Source organism: Corvus brachyrhynchos, unplaced genomic scaffold, assembly GCF_000691975.1.
Source record: "Corvus brachyrhynchos isolate BGI_N302 unplaced genomic scaffold, ASM69197v1 scaffold293, whole genome shotgun sequence".
Taxonomy (NCBI): domain Eukaryota; kingdom Metazoa; phylum Chordata; class Aves; order Passeriformes; family Corvidae; genus Corvus; species Corvus brachyrhynchos.
In genome coordinates, this window is record NW_008237410.1 from 2580230 (window position 1) to 2592154 (window position 11925).

The window sequence follows — 11925 nt, forward strand, 5'->3', positions numbered from 1 at the left end:
CTGCTGAACTTGTGTGAAAGTCTTTCTGATAGTTTCAACCAATTGTGGAACAGTCTCCAGGTAAACTTCTCACTCAGTTGCTTTGAGTTGGGTTTTTAAATTAATTTAATTGTTATTCAGTAGTGCTGTTTTGTCTCAGAATCAGTGCAGGACTTATTTTGTATTGGCAGGAGCAGAGATTCCTTCTGCTGAGAAGACAGGAGATGGTACAGAGCCAACTACAGTTTCTGTAGTTCCAGCGCTTTTCCAGCACCTTCCAACACCAACACCTTGGCAGCTGTTGCAGCAAAGTCTGACCTTAAGCACTGTATCAGTTTTTCACATCTACTGCTCTCTGCAGTAACATCTTTTTCTTTCACTTTTGCCATGACTGGGTGTGTTTTGCATTGCTCTTTTACCTCTACTAGCCCAAGGCCTGACAGTAGTGTAATTTCACAGCTACTACAAATACTATTTACATTTAAGAAATAGTCAAATATTCACCTATATGAAACCCAGAACTGCTCCATGCTTCATGTTGTTCTAATGCTCTTCTTCCCTCTGTGACTATATTCGTGTACCATTGCATCATGAGGCATGTAACACCGTAAAGTACTGCCAGCAAAAGCCACATCTCCGTCCACGGATCCCTTTTCACTCAGCAATTTCTCTGCTGCAACAGGTATGGTTCATTTCCTCTAACTGAAAAGCAGATCCCTAGAGCAAAGTGCCTGCTGCACATGAAAATACACTGTCAGGCAAAAATGATGCATTCTTTAGTTTTAATGTTTAATGTGATTCCATGATGACCCTCAGCCCACACAGCAGGAACTTTTAACCTAGATGATATTGGGCAACAGAGAGAATCAGTTAAATAAATGTACTTTCTGTTCAGTCACTCCTATATGTTATACCACTGAGCATTTTTATTGCAAATTAGGTTTGTTTGAAGTAAAGCCGGCAGATAATTTTGTGATTAAATAATTGTTTGTCAGAAACTGTTGATGTGTCCAAATAGAAAAGTATTAGTGAGAAGTAATCATTCTACTTTTAAAGGACAAAGCTGGACTGGTCAAATTCAGATGGAAGACAGACGTTCATTGACCTTAAAAGAGTTTCAGGCAGGCACATGGGGGTAAAAATCCAACCATGATGTTCTTGCTTTGCATATGTCCGTCCATGGATCTGAAACTCACACACCCACATACTCAGCAGGTTTTCTGTTTTCTGGACTATTAAGTCATCTTCCCTTATGCTCTCTCCAAACAGATAATGCAGTTATCCATGTGAAGTGGAGTATCTCCAACAGGAATGACTGAGGCACAGAGATTTACTCAAAAATATGATTCAGGCATTTGATTAAAATCTACCATTTCAGGGTTCAATATCTGTTTCAGTAGAGGAAGGAAGGAAGGAAGACAAAGTGCAATCCTCTGGCATATTTGGACAGAGCAGAGCCTTTAACGGAGCTCTATACTTCTAACCTGCTAGTTGCTGAGATATTACATGATATGGACTTCCTTTTTTACTGGCAACTTTGAAATGTCCTAATGCCATCTCAGTGTATAATATCCATACATGTCTCAAAATATCAAACCTGCACAAAAAAAACAAATCACCAGGGAAGATGGAAAACATTTTTTTCTGAGTTTAACACAACTGTCTGTAGCAGAGGAATGGGAAGATCAATACTGCTTTGCACTCATGTGATCCTTTGAGAACTCATATTCATTTTTAAGGAGTTAATAAATTCATGTTCATGGATTCCTTGAGGTAGGTATTATCCTCATTTTGAGAAAAATGTAGTATCAAGGTAACTAGTTCTCCACACTAAATAAAAATTCATTGGCAGAACTCAGGACTGCAAAACCTAAACCTAAACATATAGATCTCAGCCTCAACTGTGACATTATCCTTTCCTAAAAACTGTTCTTCCTTCTAAAGGTATCACAGTTAGAGTTGAAGGGAAAGATACTCTTTCACCTCATCTATCCTGAGTTTTCTCCTTTTCTCCTGTTCCACAAAAGGGGTCTGTCTATGAGGGAAAGAAGAATTACTTAGATCATCCAGTCCTCTGTATTTAAAGCATATCCATAAACAAAGCAGTTTGAAGTACTTTGGCCTTCGATCTCCTTTCCCAATGTTTAACAGACTCTACTTGTACACTAGAGAAATTTTGGTGGATTTTTTTACAACTTTTTCATTAGAGCATCACACTTCAACAAACTATTTCAATGAATCACTTTCTTTTTTCCAATGAAAACACGTTTTGCTGAGAAATGTACCACTTGACATTCAGAATAAGTTAATAACCTGGACTTAAATACTGAATTCCTTCCTGAGGCATACTTCATCCTTTCAAGGGTTTGAACTGCCAAATAAAAAAAATTGGGAGTAGTACTAGAAATAACGATGTTTTATCATTTGTATTTTGTTAGGAAAGCAATTTTATTCATAGTGAAAATCCCCTGGCAAGTTTCTTTTGACTGCAGTGACATCTACTGGTACTTAGAAAAATTTCTGGATATGAAGAATAAAATCAAAATGACACTAGGTATCAGGCCCAGCAGCTTGACATTTTACTTCTAAGGAGAGACAGAAAAAAAGTGGATGCTCCAGAGTTCAAGCATGTATCCTCCCAAGGACTGCAGGCTTGCTTGTGTTTCTTGATGTCAGAATACGTGGTTCAAATGGAGAGAGAGCAAATTCAAGTGTTTTAAAAGGCAAAGGAACTTGATCACCTGATGCAGGAGGGGATAACTGCTCACTTTCTATTCCAAAGTGAACAAAAGACAGGAAAAGACTGCAACAGGGGAAAGAAGTCAAGAATTCTGAGGGGTCTATAGCAGCAGCAGTGCTGGCAGAGGTAGGAGCGGGCTAATGGCTTGAGCTGTCAGACATCTCCCTGAGACTGAAATGAAATACCAGTGAAGTGAAACTAGCACAGTGGTTAGCTGAGGAGCTGAAATCCTGCACAGACCACTCTCAAGCATCCAAACCCCATCTCCTGCTTTGTTTGAGTGGTGCACAATTGATTACTGTGTGTACCCTCCAGGAGATTGTATCCTCAATAACACTGGGGGGTTGGCTACATCTTCCTTCTCCTCACTAACTAACTATTCCTTGTTCTGCCTCTACCTCTCAAATAGATAGTGGGTGCTTAAGAAAATACTATGTAAGAGCTAAGGATTTTTATAAGATACTCATATAGCTATTTTCATTGTAAATTCTCTCCTTCCATGGTTTTTGTTTGGTTTTTTTTTTTTTTTTTTTTGGATTTAACTGCAAATTCATAAGAAGAAGCACATAGCATATACTACACTCATGAAGCATTGTCAAACATGACTTTGAAGCAACACAATGCAGAGTAATACCCTCAAAAGTTATTTATCCATAAGGATCTCCCCATTTTCTTTCTCAAACAAACAGAAAATCCTGTATACTTTAGCAGAACTCTATGTGGAAATATGCACAATGGAGAAAGTATTTAAAAAGATGTTCTTTCTTTAATAATGGCACAAGAGCATTTTGAAAATCAGTACTGAGCATATTCAGATACCAAACTCTTACTAGATATTTATGACATGACTGAGAAATGTATCAAGAAATATTCTCCAATGCCAATAATTTAATTCTAGTCAAAGTAAGAAAGCTTTCTTGTCTAATGTGTTAAATTATTCTGTTCTCCTCTGCCCTTCAGTGAAAATCAAGAAGACGTATGTTAACGAGAGCCACCTCTCTGGACTTCGCAAGCTTCCACATTATCTATGCCTCTATCCTGTATCCATTTGGAAAAGCACTGGGAGCAAATGAGTTATGAGTCATGGGAAGAAAAAAAAAGGCATGTCACAAATATTGAAATTAAATGCAAAGGGAAATGACAAGCACTGGAAATATGAGTTGCCTAAAAAATGACAGATAGTAAAATAAGGCAAAAGCTGGAAATGGCAAATAATACAAGAAGACAAATGCTGGGAAGAAAACACAATAAAATAAGAGAATGAAAACAAATATAGAACTAATGGCATCATTGATCCTAAGGATTCTTGAAAGGGTAAGACAAAAACACTGAAACAAGCAAAGCTTTAGGGAAGATGCTAAATTAAGGCACAGTACAAAATAAGAGATCAAAAGATTGACTTAGAGGCTTGATCATAAGCATCAGATTTGTCACTGATGAGCTCTTTGTCCTTTTTCTTTTTGTTGTTGTGGTGGTGTAACTTCAGTATACTCTATTTCCTGGTATATAAAAGTATACTCAGATACTGTTTTCAGGCCTGTGGAAATTTTTTAAGATCTTTGGCCATTGTTTTAATGTGGTCATTCAGACTGATTTACACCTTGGTTAGTCTTAATGACTTACAGAAAGCACACTTGCTAAGCAAAGCAGAAATTTCTCCAAGCTCATTTATCGATTCTAAAGGAAAAAGAAAGAAGAGACCATGAAAATAAAAATGAAAGGCCACAGTCTCAGCTGAGATATATGAATGTAGTTAGATGAGCTTCTGATTTATATTACTTAGGAACTCACCTTGAGGTTCTGTCACTGAGAGAGAACTTCTGAGGGTGAGATCTGCTAACAGAGCAAGGCCTAGGGAGGAGAAAGATCTGTAATTAAGAGCACTATTTACTTAGCCTAAACTAAGGCAGCTTCATCAGGCATCTAAGTCACACTTGACTGGAGACTCTCTATGCCCTGACTTTAGGTGGAACCAAGGGAAGATAAAGCAAAACTGAAAAGGCTTAGAAGTAGCTACACCAACACATTTATGAGAAACCTTACTAGTGTGAAAGTAACACGTGAACATGAAAGTATTGGAGATCTTAAGGAAAAGGTAGAAGGTTGCCTTACATCACCATAAAGATAAAAGTGGATAAAACAGTAAAACCCTCATCAAGACAAACTCTAAAATTATGATAGTTAAATGAGTAAGAAGTTAAAGTAAGAAGTAGTTAAACAAGTAAGAAGACTACAATGATAATTCACCTTCCTAATATTTATTGATTTTTGCTTGATTTTCACTAATATAATTTCTTCCAGAGTCAACACACCACCAAGAGAATTTTGTACATTGTATGGCCACAGTATGGACTCTAATATGATGGCATCAGGTGTAATAGATCAAGAGATTACTGAAAATGCAACTTCATTTTACTGAATTTTATAAAATTTGTCCAAACTAGTGCATTCAAAGAGATTAACATTTACACTGATTTACCTTTTACTTAGAAAATAATTATCTATAATTGCTTAAGAGGTGCATGTAACATGAAATTGCATTGATTTGAGCCCTGTCCAGGGTACCTTAATCACACAGATTTTTCCCCTCCAAACCAATAATGAAACTTGAACTTCATTGAAGAGGGTGACTAAGAATTTACAAGTATGCATAAGGAATGAGTCATATAAAATTAATTCTCAGTCACAGGATTCTTGAACACATAAAACTTTTTGTCATCTGCTGAGTTTGCACAGCCAAATTAATGTACATGGGACTACTTGCTTACACTCTGAGTTGTATGATTTGTTAATAAATATATAAACAAACACGGCTTCAGTCATGGCCATGTGTAATTCTTCCGGCTTTCCTGCAGCACAAGCCTTTGAAAATATATCCAGAAAAAAAAAAGGGCAATATTTAAAATGACTGAAGAGCTACATCTGAGAGCTTGCTGGAGTCTAATATTAATTTTGTTTGCATAATGGCACTGATTATTTGTTTCAAGGACAAACTTTGAAGGGGGTAAGAAAACGATAATATAATAATATTTAAACTCAAAGAGAAGGTTACTACAATATTTCAGACCATTACAAATACTCTTACATAAATGGTAATAAAGCCAAAAATTACAAGCCCCTTTATATTTCCTTGAGGTTAAGTCCATGTGCAGAATTAATTCTGTAATTCTAACCAAACCAAAGGTGGCATGTCAAGATAAAAGCATTTGTATTTTAGGCTTTCACTCTTTAATGCTGGAAAGAACAAATTACCAAGTTCATAGTACCATGCCTTTTATCCAAAGATCTTGATGTGCTTCCTAAACTTTAATTAAGCTTCACAGCATGACTACCAGTCAGGCAGAAATCTTATCATTTTCAGGAAAAGCATGGCATGGCCTTCATTCCTTGCACAGTTGCTCTGACTACATACTGCATTTTCTCTGCTGTGATATATTGTGGAAAAATATATAATAGCAAGGCAAAAGGCCCCAGTGTGCCCAACATCTATTAGCTCAACTTTTTTTTGCTTTTATTTCTTACTTTTTTTGATAATACCTTACATTAACTGCTGTATTTTTAACTTTATACTGAATTTGTTTATGTACACCTAAACTGACTTTTTAAGTTAGAAAGAGTTATAATTTAGGCTGCATTTTCCTCTGGAATCAACTGTAGAAAATATACACAGTTGAGAAAAGCACACAGAGACTACACATTTATTTTTAAATTAATTGCTATAGCAGTTGTACTTCTCAGACCACAAATCCTTTTTTTTTCCCCACATTTGCATTCATGTAGAGCAATACGACCAAATTTTCTTTTGGGATACCTCAGACCCTCAATAAAAGAAAAGAGCACCATATCAATAAGTGATCCTTCTCCTTCTTCAAAATGTGCCTAAAGGTTTATGCTTCTTTTAAATACAGTGCTATACAGCAAGCCACCAATGTGAGAGGGATATATTCATTAGCTTTTTGCTAACTGCAGTTGCAATTTTATTGATCTTGTGATACTTCTGACCAAAAGCATGTTCAGCTGGATACAAGCTATTTGAACTGAAGTTTGATATTTTGTCTATAAATAAGAAAAACACATTTATGAAATGCTGGATCTAAACCAAACTGCAAATACTTGAAAGAGACACTAAATTATGAAAGTATATGTGATCAGCTTTCCTAGGTATCTATGGTTCAGAGCAACAAATTAAAAAACATATCTGAAATGTAGCATATGCAGCTCAGTAAACAAAATATAAATCAGAAGAAATACTGTGCAGTATGAAAACTTTGAAATAAATTGTAATACTTGATGAGTTAAGGAAAAACTCCACAGGACAGTTATTAAAATGTGAAGATGCGAGTAAGAATATGAAGCCCAAGGAAAAAAACATTTGGGATAAAGAGGTCAAAGTATTTCACAAAAACATTGAGAGTAGGTATTGTCCCAATTTATTTGAGGTACAGATGATGTGAGCATTTAAAATTCAACTGGAAGGCAATGTTGTCTTCAAAGCCAAAACAAAATAGGAGCTGGTAGCATGAAGAAGTTTCTGTTTTAATAGACCAGGTTTTCTCAAAAGGATAGTATAAACAGTGCTATAGTTTAGCATGGGATCACTTCATGGGCTCTCCTGGTGGCAAATGGTCAGGTTCATGTGCAGGCCAGGAGATGCCTGTATCTGTGACCCTCCACGGTGTTATACAGTGATGAGGCGAAGGCAGAAAAAGCTCCCTTTCTAATCTTTTTATGGAACTACATCTGTTTCAGTATTGATTAAGAAGTTATCTGTAAGAATTTTTAGCTTACATGTACTTATTGCAATATCTTCTGAGAAGGCATCTGTATGCAGGTCTGTGTCTGTATGTTTGCTTACATTATTTTTTCTGTTATGAACACTAATAACTTGAAGCTATGCTTACTAAATTTTATTTTAATAAAAGATGTTATCTATAAAGCTAGATATACCTAGTTTAATCAATCACACACAATTTTTCTGGTAGGATATATTTCACCTCAGTGTCATTACAGTGTAGCAGTATCTATGAAGTATGAAATGTTAGCAAAGGATTGAATCTGTCTATGAATCTGTATTTTTAATCCCATTACCTACAAAGTTTACTTTATAACGGAGCGCATGGCTGTCACAAAAACCTCTTTATTGCCTTTCTTCTTAGTGGGGGTACCTGCACTCCAGTTCTGGGAGGTGCTCTATCAGGAGTGTCACTTTGGGTTATGCAGCTTTGCAGACTGACAGGAACTCACTCCAGCCGCAGTGAGATGCTGTCTCTTGGGGAGTGTCCATATGGAGGGACAGCTGATGGGCTGAGTCTTGCCCAGTGCAAGGTAAGCAGCTTCCAGCCTTGCCTCTTGCTGCAGCAGCCAAACCCTGCCAGGCCGGGAACACGCCACATCCTCTCTGCTGACAGGCTCGTCACAGGGATAAATGAGTCCTTGCTCAGCTGCTTTGCTGATGGATAGGGATGAGCTGGCAGCTGGCAGCATGACCGTGCCAGAACGGGGAGCCTGGTGTGCTGGGCGCCCAGCTCACCTGCACTGGCCCAGCCCTGAGAGTGCTCCAGCAGGGCTGTGCCCCAACACCCCAACACGTCAGCCTTTCCCTTCACTGATGCAGTGACACTGAAACTGGGAATTAGAGAAGTGCCATTATCTTCCTCCCCTTAATACCTCCCTTCACATTACTGAAAAGAAAAAAAGAAAAAGAAAAAGAAAAAGAAAAAGAAAAAGAAAAAGAAAAAGAAAAAGAAAAAGAAAAAGAAAAAGAAAAAGAAAAAGAAAAAGAAAAAGAAAGTCTTCCCCAGTATTTCAGTTCTTTAGTTTTATGACATGAATGTTTTCTGCCTTTAGGTATTTTGTGTTGCATGATACAGTTTGCCAAAACATTATATATGGCCCATTCACTTAAGAGTTGGATTTGATGATCCTTATGGGTCCCTTCTAACTCATGTTCTGTGATATATAAGTATCTACCTTATTTTAAAATTCTTTTGCATGCAAACAGAAAAATTAGCTGATTGCTTGCAGTTCACAGTGTCTGAACTGAAACATCTACATCTCCAGATTCTACACATACGCTATACACCAGCTTAGCCACTGCACAGATTTATTTGACCCTCTTAAGACTGTTTGACTGCTGAAGAGATAATAAGAAAGCATTAACAATTTTATAATTTTCAAATTTTAAAAATATTTAAGAACACGCTGTCATGGCAATAACTGCTTGTGATAGCAGCTCCTAAAAATACTCCTGAATTTATTATACAATTAGCATAGATGTGATTCCCAAAAGAACCATTTCATGGAGTACTTTTGAGGGCCTAGTGCCAGTGCATTAATGTTTTTGGTGCTATAAAATCACTGGAAGAGAGTCTGTTATGAATAGAGACCTTTCTTTGCAGTGAAGGGAAATCTAACTGATTTTCATGATCAAACCTTTTATGGCTCCTTGGAAAATCTGGTACCTAATAAAATTATATAGTATGGGAAGTTCCCTCATATTGTAGTTTTTTTATCAACAACAGTAAACTTTCATCTGTTTCTATTAACAATGTATTTAAAATCAGGTCAGACATCAGTCATAGGTTAGCAATCATAGTCCCGGAAGGGATGTCCTTGCTAAGGGGTGCTTACAGTTTCCTCTGGGAACTGATAGAACTTATCAGCTGGCCAGTTTGAATATGGACAATTCTCTAAGCCACTTAAAGTTGTGACCACCTCTGTGATCCACATTTAAGAATAGGCAAACTCCCCCTCCAAGCTCTCTCTCGTTTCCGGCGCTGGCACAGGTGGCTGCGGGCCCCGTGTGGGGTTTCAGCAAAGCGGCACCTCTGTCCGGCAGAGGTCAGGTGACCAACAGCTGACCAACATCGATAAGCCACACAGCTGCCAGGCCGAGGTGAGATTAACCCTTTTTATTGCTGTGAAGAGCTGAAAACCTGAGGGAAGAGAGAGAGGAGATGCTTAAAGCTTAAATTCTCTTGTGAAGCTATGATATATCAGAGTATCCTGTTGTAATTTCATGAAGATATGGGGGGTGGAGGGTTCAGCTCGTGAGCAAAAGCACCTGCGCTGAGATAGGCAGATGCTGACGCAGCTGTAATTTCATGAGGAGTTTGGACAGGGAGAGATGAACCAGATGAGGACTTTTGCTCCAAACGGGAAAGGAGAAAACCTCAGTCCCTAGAGATGAACCAGATGAGGACTTTTGCTCCAAATGGGAAAGGAGAAAACCTCAGTTCCTAGAGATGCTCCCAGAGATAGTCCTAACGATGAAGATGATGAAGACCCTTTGCTCCCAGGGAAGGAGAAGGGCCTCTGTTTTTGTTTCTGAACGGCTCAACCTTAAAATTGTACCCCAAAAAACTTCAAGAGTGGACCCTCGAAAGCAGTTGCGGGAAAAGCTGCAAGTCGGGGGAAAGGACTCACACGCAGGCAGAGAGACTCCTCTTCCTAAATGAACTGAACAATATTTGGAAGTGGGCGGCTGTCTCGTTGTGATAATGTTTTCATAGCACGAGCAAGAAGAGACTTCTCTTTCTAAATGGACTGAACAAGGTTATTATGGAAGTGGCAAACAGACTGAACATCTTAAGGGTTGTCTTTTTACATTGTCAGTGGGAGAAGGGAGGAAGGTGGGGGGAGGAGGAGAGTTCTGAAGGTGGTATAATTTTTTTTCCTCTTTTAGGTTTGTTAATAAACTTCTTTATATTCTTTCAAGTTTGGTGCCTGCTTTGCGTTTCTCCTAATTCTTATCTCACAGCAGATAAACAGTAATGAATATTTTGGACCAAACCACTACACTAAATTGGTGTTTCTGCCCGGTTACAAACCGAACCCGCGACAACGTGTTTTCCAAAACGGTCGATTCAGCATTTAACTCACAATAGCACTTACCTGTAATATTCTGGGAATTCTGCTGCTTTATTGACATACAAGAGGAAGAAAAAAATTGAGATCTCATTTAAAAATTGGCCTCCAAAGGGGTATTCTGATGTTCGCCTGGAGGAGTATGGCATAATTTAAATGTGATTTTTATATGCAGAGATAGAGTTTCAAAGCAAGGACTATAATTCGTCATTAAATCATTGTGAGTGCTTCACTTGTAAAAAGCTGCTTGCCTGAGCATTCTGTCAGTAGCTTAGTTATGTTCTTCAGCCTGACAGATGTGGAATAGTGTGTAACAATAAGACACTGATGCAGCATAAGCTTACTCAGCACTTTTTTGACGGCACAATGCATTAATGGTAGATTTGTCACAAAGTATCCCGAGACAAAATGGAAACTACAGCTCGGAACAGTTCAAGATATATCCATCAACACATTCCTGTGTTGTTAAATAGGAGTGGTACTTCAGGCAACTGTTTAAATGTCTCACAAGATTTAACTGGAGAAATGAGTTAATTTTTCATACTTCAGAGAAAAGGAAAGTTTAAATTTCAAACAATATTTTCTTATTCATCAGTCAAGGACATCAGCAATCATAATTGCTAATCAACTGCTTCCAGAACAGCAGGGAACAACACAATCCTCTTTGTCACAGAGTAGCTGCCACAGCAAAGCCACTGATGCATTTCATTGGAAATACAATATAAGGTCCTGGAAAATGTGTCTTTGGAAACCAGGCTTCAGATCTTCGAGATACTGCTAAGATATTAAGAATCAACAGTACTAGCAGGTTGTCTGTGGGCCATTTTAAAATTTAGCAAGCCATTCTACATTAATAATTAGGAAGAGAACCCAGTCTCCAAAAATTTATTTTACCAAAAGCAAGAGCAGCAGTTTACACTGGCTGTGGAAACAAAAGTTATAGTCCACTGCAGGTTTACTTCACAAACTAAATATTCCTCCCATAAATTGTTTGAATTGGCATTGGTTAACAGCTGATTGAATTTACAGCTGTACAGGTAGCAAGAAAATGTCCCGCTTCAGTATTAACAAACTTGAAATTAAACTTACTCCAAGCCCAGAGTAATCCAGAAATGCTTCTCGAGTGTGAGTTTTCATTGCTTTCCCATCACATACTCGTGGTTTTTCATCCACCAGAGAACATCTCGCCTGAGTCACAAGGTGTATCCATGAATCTGGAACGACACAAATTTCTTAAGTCAGGATTTCTCTTTATCTGGAATAGAGTATCAGTGAAGTATCCCATACCTGTGGTAGATACCTCTCTACAAAAAACAGAGAGAACTATTACCATTCTTTCA